Genomic DNA, 11,759 nt, shown 5'->3' on the forward strand with positions numbered 1-11,759 from the left:
AATCTATATGCTCTGCATGCAATCCTACCTGTTCAGTAGGCAAGGCAGGTGTTATATTGGACCATTTAATAGATGAGCAAGCTGGGGATCAGAGAGATTTCAGGGAGTTTCCAAAAGTCACACGGCAAGCAAGGTCTTGACGCTTGATCATATGCTTTTTATTAATTCACACCACCTCCCTAACTCTGGCTAAGAAGCTATATAAAAAAGAAAATATAACTAACATATAATGGTATGGTAAGTCCCAGAATGGAGTACAAATAAGAATTGCTACTGGAGGTCAGAGAAAGGGTGAGAGACCTTCCAGATGTTTGGATCAGTTCAAACCCAGCCATGAGCCAGAATCCTAAGCAAGACTGTGTAACCGATTTGGTCTTTAGAAATGGGTCTCTTGTTCAGGCTGGCTCCCCCTCAACCCCAAGACCCCTCTTTAAACTCTCCTACTGGGTGAAAATGGATTTTCCACATATGTCCATTCTTTGGCAGGAGTGGCCCTCCTGAGTAACTCAACACCTTTACCCTATTTAAGTGCACATATTTCAAAAGACCCATAAGGCAAGTATTTCTCAAACAACCCAAGGGCAGAGGCAAAGGCCACGTTTCCACTCACATCACAGTGTGCCCAAAGCTGTCCACCCCAGGGTTCCCCTTCTAAACTAAGATGTCATATGTTTGTTTTAACACTGAAGTCTATTTTCTCTCCTCAAATCTTTGAGTAGAATTCTTGTCTGAGGAGGAAGGGCTTCCTGTACTTGCTGGCACACCTCTGTGCCCCTATGCATGCGTGTACCCCAGGTTGAGAAGCAGTCTAAGGGAATTTCAGGCCAGCAGCTAGAATTTTCCTACTTCTCCACCATTTCCCCACATATGTGTGCTTTAACCCAAGCACAATAGTATGATCTATCCTCATTTGTTAAATACTATCCTGTACACTACCCCACAAGAGCAAATTATACAGAATAGTCGATCCTACCGCAAAGACATTCTGAAAGAGGGGTGGATATAGAGAAGGATGTCAGAGAAGCACTCCTAGGTGGCTATCTGTAAGAAGTAGAGAAGCACAGGGATTAAGAGGAATCCTGAATATGGATCCGCTAGCCAAAACAAAATAACAAAAACAAAAAATGCCTCATTTTACACAGAAGCATTAGGCTCAGTGAGGTTAAATGACTTGGCTAAGGTCACCACCAGTTTACAGAAAATTCAGGACTAGAACCCATATCACAGTCTGTTTATTCCATAATATATAGAGCTAAGCAAGAGTAAAAGCTAATACTGTAAATAAATATTTACATTTCCTAAAGAAAAATGTAAATGATAGACCATGGAATGGAAATAGTAAGAGATGATGTTAAATAGAGGCCTGGACTGCGAGTAGAGTAGAGTATACTGGAAGATAAACAGTCAACTAAAGTGGCAGGGACACATAAATACAGGGTGGGACATTTAAATGGAACCATTTGGAGTCGTGTAAACTGGGATCGACTTCACTATAACCTCCCTTATGGTACAGAACCACACGTCAAAACTATTTGCTTTAGTCTTTTGACAAATGTGTTTTCTTCGCAGAGCCCAGGAGGAGGGTGAGAAGGGTCAAGGTAATCTGGGGGCAGTCCGGACAAGGCCCTTCAAAGCTCACAGGGAAGTGTGATGGATGGGAAACCATCACAGATCTTTTCAGGGAAGGGGGCTTCAAGAGAAGACAAAGAAGATGCTGGCAGCAGCGCCGACAGCCTGCTTCTCCAGTCCTGCTCCTTCCTGCGTCAGGGTCTTTGCACATACTGTCCCTTCCTCTAACCTCTGTTTACCTCACTGACTCCCTCTCATTCTTCAGGTCTAACTTACAAGGCCTAACTCCCTCACAGAACCTTCCATGGCCCTTGGTTAGCTTCACTCAGCACCCATTCCTTTTTCTTCATAGCAGTCACGGCAGTTTGTCCTTACACATTTGTGCATGATGACTAACTCCATCGGGAGACTGTAAGCTCTCTGAGAGCAGGAACTGTGTGTGCTTCATTCACATAGTAGGTGCCCTGCCAATAACTGTCAAATGAACACACAGGCACAAACAGGAGAGGCAGCGGTGCTGAGGGGTCTCTCTGGGCCCCGTGTTGGTTACCAGTGTCCGTCTTTCTCTTTTTGTCTCACAGACATGTTTCCTCTCTTTCTGTGTCTCCTCTCTCCTTAGCTTCCTGTAAGTCTTTTAAACCAGCACAGGCAACGTCAGAGATAAAAGGGAGGATGTTTAGGGTCCTGTGACAGGGGTTCCCCCTGAACTGGGAGGTGGCAGCAGGGGGCAGTGGCACCCTGGGAGTAACTTGCAGAGGCAGGCTTCTGCTGAGGGAGAGGGAGGCCCTCTCTCTCTCTCTCTCTCTGTAGAGCAAGCCAGGGTCAGCAGCAGCCCAAAGCCACAAAAACTGACTTTCAAAGTCCTCCTAAGAGCTGCATCTTTCGACTCCCCCAAACAATCGTGCCTTGTGCCCCAGGACACAGCGCAAGTTACACACTTAAAGCAGTTTCCACAGAACCGCATTCAGTTGGTTTTAAACTCTGGGGAAAGCTGGCAGCCTCTTTGTGGGTTTTTTAAAAAAACTAGTTAGAGGGACAATTAAACCTTTATGGGCCCCAGAATGTACCTATGCAGACATAAATAAGGATCATTCTTCATCACCGGAGAGAATCCACTTTCTGGCAACAGATATATTTTTCTGCCATCACAGGACAGAGTTGAGCTCACGACTGAGGGCCTTTGTGATCAGGGCAGGTGACAGGGGTCAGCGTGAGCAGAGTTAGAACTTGGACCCTAAGTTCTCAAAATGGACACATCGCAGGCCTCGGGCTTAGCTGTCTGAAATAAATCACAAACTCCCAAAGCCTTCCCAGAAAGCCGCCAGGATTTTAGGCCAAGAACACTCATCTTGCTTCCTCCTTGTGTTACTTTGGGCCAAAATGGTCCATTTGTCAAAGAGCCCTTACTTCTTTATTCCCACTCTTACAACACAATACAATGCATTCACATATTTACAGTGCAATGTCCTTGAGCGGTTGGGATGTCTTTTTTTTTTAATCTAATAATATCATTAAATGCACCAGGGGGCTCTCTTCTTAAAGGAACCTTTGAGTAAAACTCTTTTGTTAAGTGAATCAGTCTTTTGTAAGGCAAATCATCAGCTACCAATTTGTTCTCCAAATCTGAGATTTCACATAAGAGATTTTCTTAAACCAGGCCCACTTTAGATGGTGGCCTGTGCATTTTCTTTTATTTTTCTGACTTTGGTAAAGACAAGCTTTTCCTGAATAGACATTATTGGACCAGGATGAAGGAATCTCAAACACTTGAGAAATAAATCAGTTTCAATCATTCCCGTCATCCATAATTCTTTAGAACCACCAGCCTAAAGCAAAGTATAATGATCTCCCAACAAAGAATTCAGCTGCAGATTTGAGGGCCAGTCTATTTGAAGTCAGTTTCAAAAGAAATGCAGAGAACAGGGTTTTTTTTTAAAGTTATTGTCTTTTTTTTTATTGTGGTAGAATACATAGCATAATATTTATCATTTTAACCATTTGTTAAGGGTACAATTCAGTGGCGTCAAATAAATTAAATCCACAATGTTGTGTAACCTTCACCATTATCTATACCCAAAACCTTTCATCATCCCCAACAAAAACTCTATACCCATTAAACAATAACTCGTCCTCCTCTCCTCCAACACCCCCTTCCTCAGCTCATGGTAACCTCTATTCTATTTTCTGTCTCTATGAAAAGAGAAAAGTTTTAAACTCCAGTTTTACTTTGGGGCTTTTTTTCTTCCCATGGCATGGGGGGAGAATGGGGAAACCGTGGGCATTCTCTTTTCACCTTGGGGACTCTTCCCAGCGCTGCCTCCCCCCTCCCCGTTCCTCCGACTGTGTCTACGAGATGAAGCCGGAGCTCATTTGAACGGTTTAAACTTGCAGAGGGGCTGCAGCCCCCTGCGGGAACAAAAGGAGGTCACTGGGTCTGAGTCTCTGTTACAAGCTCAGGAATGGCAAGAATTTTCTGACTTCAATAGTCTGAGGAAGTAGGAACATGATGAGCTGGACGGCTGTTTTGGTGTCTGAAGCCTGCATGGAGCCCACATGCGGCCCACGTTCAGTGCCCATCAGCTACAGAGTGAGTACCTGAGACCTGTCAGGGCTCAGAAAGGTGGGAATGCAAGAAGAGCCATGGAGGGCTCCCTCGGGCACCCTCAAATTCTATGCTATGGAATTTCTCAGATTGAAAAACACTGGCTAAACCACTCATAACCCCTGCAGAACCTCCATCTCTTGTACCCATTTGTGGCTAACAGATGCACGCTCAGAATGACTCACATCCCTCAGTTTGGGTTTTACTTTGCTCACAATGCTTGGAAAGTCTCAAAGGAGCTAGTCTCCTCACCTCTGCCCACCCCCCTTCCCCAGTGCACAACTCAGGATAACAGGAGACTTGGCTTTTGAAATCTGATTTTTAATTGTTTCAAGAACTGCATAGAGCCTTGCCTCACCAAGCCCGGGACTGTGAGCCTGCCAGGGGCCCTTAGGACAACTGGGGCAAAGTGATTCCTCGGCACAGAGAACAGAGAGCCATGGGGTGGTGGAAGGGGAATCCCCTCAAAAACAGGAGGCCTGAATTCCTTCTGCTGCCCACGTGCTGGTGACCCTGCGCAAGTCACTTCACAGCTCTGGCCTCATTTCTCTTAAGCTGGGTGGAAGTGCTCCCCAACTATGAGAATTTGTGGGAAGTGGAAGAGCAGCAAGGCTTTCTGATATCTGGAATTCTTGAAACAGGAGATAAAGCTCTTTGTTTCCCAGAGGTGCTGATATTAATGGAAAGAATGGCTGCAGAGAGGCGGAGGAGGAAATTTGGGGGAAGGAGAGAGTGGATGGGTATTTTTTTTTTTAATTTTTTTTTAAATTAATGAATTTATTTACTTTGGCTGTGTTGGGTCTTCGTCTCTGTGCAAGGGCTTTCTCCAGTTGCAGCAAGCGGGGGCCACTCTTCATCGCGGTGCGCGGGCCTCTCACTATCGCGGCCTCTCTAGTTGCGGAGCACAGGCTCCAGATGCGCAGGCTCAGTAATCGTGGCTCACGTGCCCAGCTGCTCCGCGGCATGTGGGATCTTCCCAGACCAGGGCTCGAACCCGTGTCCCCTGCATTGGCAGGCAGATTCTCAACCACTGCGCCACGAGGGAAGCCTGGATGGGTATATTTTAGATTTCTTTTAGGACAGGTTGAGAATGAAGTTTTGGTTGGATCTTTGCGAGAAAATATTCAGCAGGCAGGTGGAAAGAAGCAGCTGGAATTTTTAAGGAGAGAGATTGAGACTAACTGATAACAAGAAAGGTGTCAGGAGTCATGGTTGATAGATGAAAGAGTAATAATACCAGACAACACATATCAAGTGCTTACGATGTGCCGGACCCTCGGGGAGCCCTTCACACAGATGTGCAACTATCATTCTCACAACCACCCCATGACAAAGATGTTGCTTTTACACCCACTTTACAGATGAGGAGAACTTAAGTATCCTGCCCAGGGTCACACAGTGAATATGTAGTAAGACAGGGATGGAACCCAGGGAATCTGACCTCAGAGCTCTTGACCAGTCTTTCTCATCACCTCCTGAAAAGTGGAGGTGTTGTAGCAAACAAGGAAAGCAATGCAGATGGAGGACAGAACCTTGACAAATACCTGTAAGTGGTACTCCTATTCTTGATCAGCTGTGACCTAAAATCAGATTCTGAGAAGATGAAGGTGTGGGTCAGAAACAATCCAGGTGTACCTCCTAATGTGGTCAATTAGACTGGCTCTGCACACGTAAATAATAATATTGAGCACTCACTATGTGCCAGGCACTGTACTAAAAGACATCACATACATTCTCATTTAGTCCTCTCACAAATCCTACAAAGAAGGTATTATAGTGCCCATTCTACAGGAAAGGAAACTGAGGCTCCAAGAGCTTAAGAGACTTACCCAGCTAGTAAGTCTCAGAGACAGGAACTTAAAGCCACGTTGCGTGCTTCCGGAGCCAGCTCTAGAGTTGCCTCCCCCAAGCAGTCTTTCCCAACTGCCCCTCAACAGTCATGCAATGAAACCTCTGAATATTTTGATATGTTTTCTATAAGGTGACTCCCTTTAATTACTTTATAGTTGAAACCAGTATCTTAGGTCAGTGCTTCCAGAAGTTGCCAAAGGGTTATCAGCTGCCTTGAACCAATGTTGAAATTTACCACGTGAATATTCGGGTTAATAGAACCCAACTAGAATAAAGCAGAGCCTCTCATTTCTGGTTCCTGAGACACGCCCAGCTCATTCCTACCACACCCAGTTCCATGGAGAACCCTGATTGGTCTAAGGGGGGAAAGAAAAAAAAAACCCATCTCCATTACAGTGATTGGTTCAGAGAGAGCACGTGACACAAGTCAGGCAAATAAGGCACAAGGAGAGGTCAGCTAGAGGCTTCCGGCAATGTTCTTCATCAGTCTGTGTCATCACACACCTTTAGGGAAGGGAGAGTCTCTCTCCTGGATTTTGACTTTGTCTTCCCAGGGTGGGAGGCTGGGAACTGTCCCTGACGGCCATCTTAATACCAGCTTCACTGCACAGAGAGTCTCGGGGAACCCCTGAAACTCCTGCCTAAGATTCCCAAGCATCAAGCCAATACATTACTTATCATTTAAGCCGGTTCGACCTGGGATGCCTGCAGCTCCCAACTCCCACTGGAATACAAGCAGCATGAAGGCACAAGCCATGTCTGCCTTCTTCACTGCTGTGTCCTGAGCCCTTCCTATAGAATTAAGCACGGAGAGAGAACTCATTATAGTTGAATGAGTGAGTGAGAGAAGCATAGACCTAATATAGGCTCAGAGGATAATATAGCTAGCAAACACTTTTTAAATCACCTAATCCAAATCTTCTCTCTTTTCTACTCTATGGTGAGAAAAGAAGCAAGAGTTGCTGTGTTAGAAAGGTTAATAGTTGTCCCTCTAATTAGGGCAGGCACCCTCTAACGCCCATAGCGAGGATCTTCAATCTCTGTGAGGCAAGCACCTCAGGGGGGATTTGATGCCTTGCACAGTCCAAGTTGGAGAACTAGACACCAGGAAGGGCTAGGCCCCCAGGCCAAATAAAACTTCACCATCAGTTGATTATAGAAATGGGGACTCAGTTAAAAAAAAAATACAAATTTTTATATTAAGAGTTTTTTTGAGTGTAATGGTTGGTTGATGTTTAATGTCGGCTATTTTTCATGAACAAATTAAAGGAAATACATGGTTATAACTCTTCGGGCCTTTAACATGGAAAGCTCCATCTGCATCCCTCTTTGCATGTAGGGCTGAAACTACCCACAGCTTCCTTTGCTGGGGACACACCTCTCTAAAAATCCAAACTTACAAAATGAAAGACATGAAGCATTGGTAGACTTCATGACTCTTACACTGCAATCCAGAATTCTTGTCTATACTTTTTACATAATATTTTGTTTCTTTTTAAAATCAACTTTATTGAGGTATCATTTCCATGAATAAAATTCACCAATTTTAAGCATACATTTTGATGAGTTTTGACAAATATATATACCAGGGAACCACCACCACCACCACAGTTAAATAGAATACCTCCCTCATACCCAGAAGTTTCCTTGTGCCCATCTGCAGTCAATACCCATCTCCTTATCCCAGTCCCCAGGCAGCCATGGATCTGCTTTCTGTCACTATAGATTAGTTTTACCTGTTCTGAAACTTCATATAAATGGAGTTATACAGTATAAAGTTATATTAGTCAGCTAGTAAAATACTGCAGACTGGGAGGATAAAACAACAGAAATTTATTTTCTCACAGTTCTAGAGGCTGGAAGACCAAGATCAAAGTGTTGACAGGTTTGGTTTCTCCTAAACCCTCTCTCTCTTTGACAGATGACCTCCTTCTCTCTGTGTCCCTACATGGCCTTTCTCTGTGTGGGCACATCCCTGGTGTCCCTTCCTCTTTTTATAAGGACACCAGTCCTATTGGATTAGGGCCCCACCACCCTTATGACCTCATTTAACCTTAATTACCTCTTTAAAGGCCCTGTCTCCAAATAAAGTCGTATTGGTTAGGGCTTCAATGTATGAATCTGGGGACACAATTCAGTCCATAACAGTAGTCTTTTGTGTCTAACATCTATGACTCAGCATAATGTCTGTGTGATTCATCCATTTTTGTGGCATTTATCAGTTTTTTCCTTTTTATTGTAGAGTATTAGCCCATTCTATGAATATACTACAGTTTTTTATCCATGTATCTGTTGGTGGATATTTGGGTTATTTCTAGCTCTTGACTTTGTGAACAAATCTCCTATAAATATTCTAGTGTCCTTTTGTGGACATATGTTTTAATTTTTCTTGGGTAAATACCTAGGAGTGGAATTGCTAGATAATATGGTAAGTTTGTTTAATTTTATAAGAAACTGCCAAACATTTCTCCCAAGTGGTTGTCTCATTTTACATTTCTACCAGCAGTATACAAAAGTTTCAGTTGTTCCACATCCTTACTAATACTTGGTATTGTCAATCTTTTCTTTTCTTTTCTTTTCTTTTTTTTCTGTTAAGCCATTCTGGTAAGGGTGTAGTGGTTTCTCACTGCGGTTTTAATTTGCATCTTCTTGATGACTAACAATGCTGAGCATCTTTTTTGTGCTAATTTGTCATTCAGATTCCTCCTCTGGTGAAGTGTCTGTTCACATCTCTTGCTTACTTTAAAAATTGGGTTGTTTTCTTATTGTTGAGTTGTATGAGTTCTTTACATATTCCGCATACAACTCCTTTATCAGTTATATGCTTTGCAAATATTTTTCTCCCACTCTGTGACTTTCATTCTCCTAACAGTGTCTTTCATATAGCAGAAATTTTCATTTTCATTAAGTCTGGTTGATCAATATTTCTTTATGGATCGTGCTTTTGCTGTCATGTTGTCTTGAATAAAGAGTTTTACTTTTTCCTTTCCAATATGGATGCCTGTTTTTTTCTTGCCTTGTTGCACTGGCTAAAACCTTTAGTACAATGTTGAATAGAAGTGGTGAGAGGAGGTATCCCTGTCTTGCTCCTCATCTTGGAGGGAAAGCATTAAGTTTCACCATTAAGTATGATGTTAGCTGTAGGTTTTTCACAGATGCTCTTTATCAGGTTGAGGAATTTCCTAGTTTGCTTAGAGTTTTTAACCTGGAATGGATGCTGTATTTTTGTCAAAATTGTTTTCTGTATCTATTAAGATGATCGTATGTTTTTTCTTTCTTACTTTGTTAATAACATGAATTATATTGATTTTCAAATGTTAAGTCAACCTTGCCTTCCTGGAATAAATCTCACTTGGTCATGATGTATTTTGTCTCTTTATATATTGATCTTATTTGCTAAAATCTTGTTTGGAAATTTTGCATCTATGTTCACAAGGAATATTGGTCTGTAGTTTTATTTTCTTATAAATTCGTTTGTATGGTTTTAGTATCAGGGTAATACTGGCTTCAGAATGACTTGGGAAGTTTTTCTCCTCTTCAGTTTTCTGAGTTTGTATATAATTGGTATTTTTTCTCCTTTAAATATTTGCAGAATTTACCAGTGAAGCCATCTAGGCCTGGAGTTTTCTTTGGGGGAAGGTTTTAAGTTGCAAATTCAATTTCTTTAACAGATACTGGGGACTTCCCTGGTGGCGCAGTGGTTAAGAATCCGCCTGCCAATGCAGGGGACACAGGTTCGAGCCCTGGTCCGGGAAGATCCCACATGCCGCAGAGCAACTAAACGCATGCGCCACAACTACTAAGCCTGCGCTCTAGAGCCCATGAGCCACAACTACTGAGCCCGTGAGCCACAACTACTGAAGCCCATGCGCCTAGAGCCCATGCTCCACAACAAGAGAAGCCACTGCAATGAGAAGCCCACGCACCACAACGAAGAGTAGCCCCTGCTCACCGCAACTAGAGAAAGCCCACGTGCAGCAACGAAGACCCAACACAGCCAAAAATAAATAAAAATAAATTAATTAATTTTTTAAAAAAAGATACTGGGCTATTCAGGTTACCTGTTCTCATTAAGTGAGTTTTGGTAGTTTGTCTTAGGAATTTGGCTGTTGCATATAAGTTGTCTAATTTATTGTTCATTGTTGACATAGGCAAAGTTGTTCATAATATTCCCTTATTATCTCTTTTTACCTGTAAAATTTGTAGTGAGGTCACCTCTCTCATTACTGATATTGGTAATTTGTGTCTCCTCTCTTTTTTCCTGATCTAACATGGCTAAATATTTATCAATATTATTGATCTTCTCAAAGAACTACCTTCTGGCTTCATTTTTCTTCATTGTTTTCCTGTATTCTATTTCATTAATTTCTGCTCTGATCTTTACTATTTCCTTTCTTCTGCTTATTTTGGGTTTCATTTGCTCTTCTTTTTCTAGTTCCTTAAGGTGGAAGCTGAGATGATTGATTTGAGACCTTTTTAGTACCAAATTAGTAGCAGCCCACAAATTTTGATATGTTGGGTTTTCATTTTCATTCCATTCAAAATACATTCTAGTTTCCCTTTTGTATTTTTTATTTGACCCTTGGTTATTTAGAATTGTGTTATCAAGTTCCCAAATATTTGGAGATTTTTCCCAGAATCTTTCTGTTATTAACTTCTAATTTAATTCCATTGTGATGAGAGGACAAATTTTTTATGACTTGAATTTTTAAAGTTTATTGAGACTTACTTTGTAATCCAGAATATGGCCTATTTTGGTAAATGTTCCATGTGCATTTGAAAAGAATGTACATTCTGCTGTTGTTGGATAGAGTGTTCTATAAATGTCAGTTAGGTCAAGTTGATTGATGGTGTTTGTCTTCTATACCCTTGATTATTTTCTCCCTACTTGTATATCAGTTAATAAGAGAGAGCACTGAAATCTCCTATTATAACTGTGATTTGTCTATTTCTCCTTGCAGTTCTATCAGTTTTTGCTTCACATATTTTGAAGCTCTGTTATTAGGTGCATAAACTTTTAGAATTAAATCATCTTGATGAATTGTCCACTTTATGATTATAAAATGATCTTCTTTATACCTGGAAACATTCTTTGCTCTGAAATTTACTTTGTCTGACGTTCATATAGCCACTACATGTTTCTTTGTTTGTTTGTTTCACAACTATTTTTAATCTAATAATATATCATAGACATCTTTCCAAGACATAGCCATCTTTCTTGAGATATAATTGACATATAATATTATATTAGTTTCAGGCATACAACATTTTGATTTGATATATATATATATTGAAAATGATCACCACAATAAGAATAGTTAACATTCATCACAAATTTTCTTTCTTGTGGTGAGAACTTTTAAGATCTACTCTCTCAGCAACTTTCAAATATACAATACAGTATTATTATTAAGTATGGTCACTGTGATGTACATCACATCCCCAGGTCCATCTTTTCTTTTGATTAGTGTTAGCACGATATATCTTTTTACACCATTTTACTTTCTGACATATCTGTGTTTTTATACTTAAAGTGTATTTCTTATGATGTGGAGAAAAGGGAACCCTCCTACACTGTTGATGGGAATGTAAGTTGGTGCAGCCACTGTGGAAAACAGTATGGAGGTTCCTCAGAAAACTAAAAATAAAATTAGCATATGACCCAGCAATCCTACTCCTGGGTATATATCCAGTCAAAACTATAATTCAAAAAGATACATGCACCCCTATATTCATA

Source organism: Balaenoptera acutorostrata, chromosome 10, assembly GCF_949987535.1.
Source record: "Balaenoptera acutorostrata chromosome 10, mBalAcu1.1, whole genome shotgun sequence".
Classification (NCBI taxonomy): Eukaryota; Metazoa; Chordata; class Mammalia; order Artiodactyla; family Balaenopteridae; genus Balaenoptera; species Balaenoptera acutorostrata.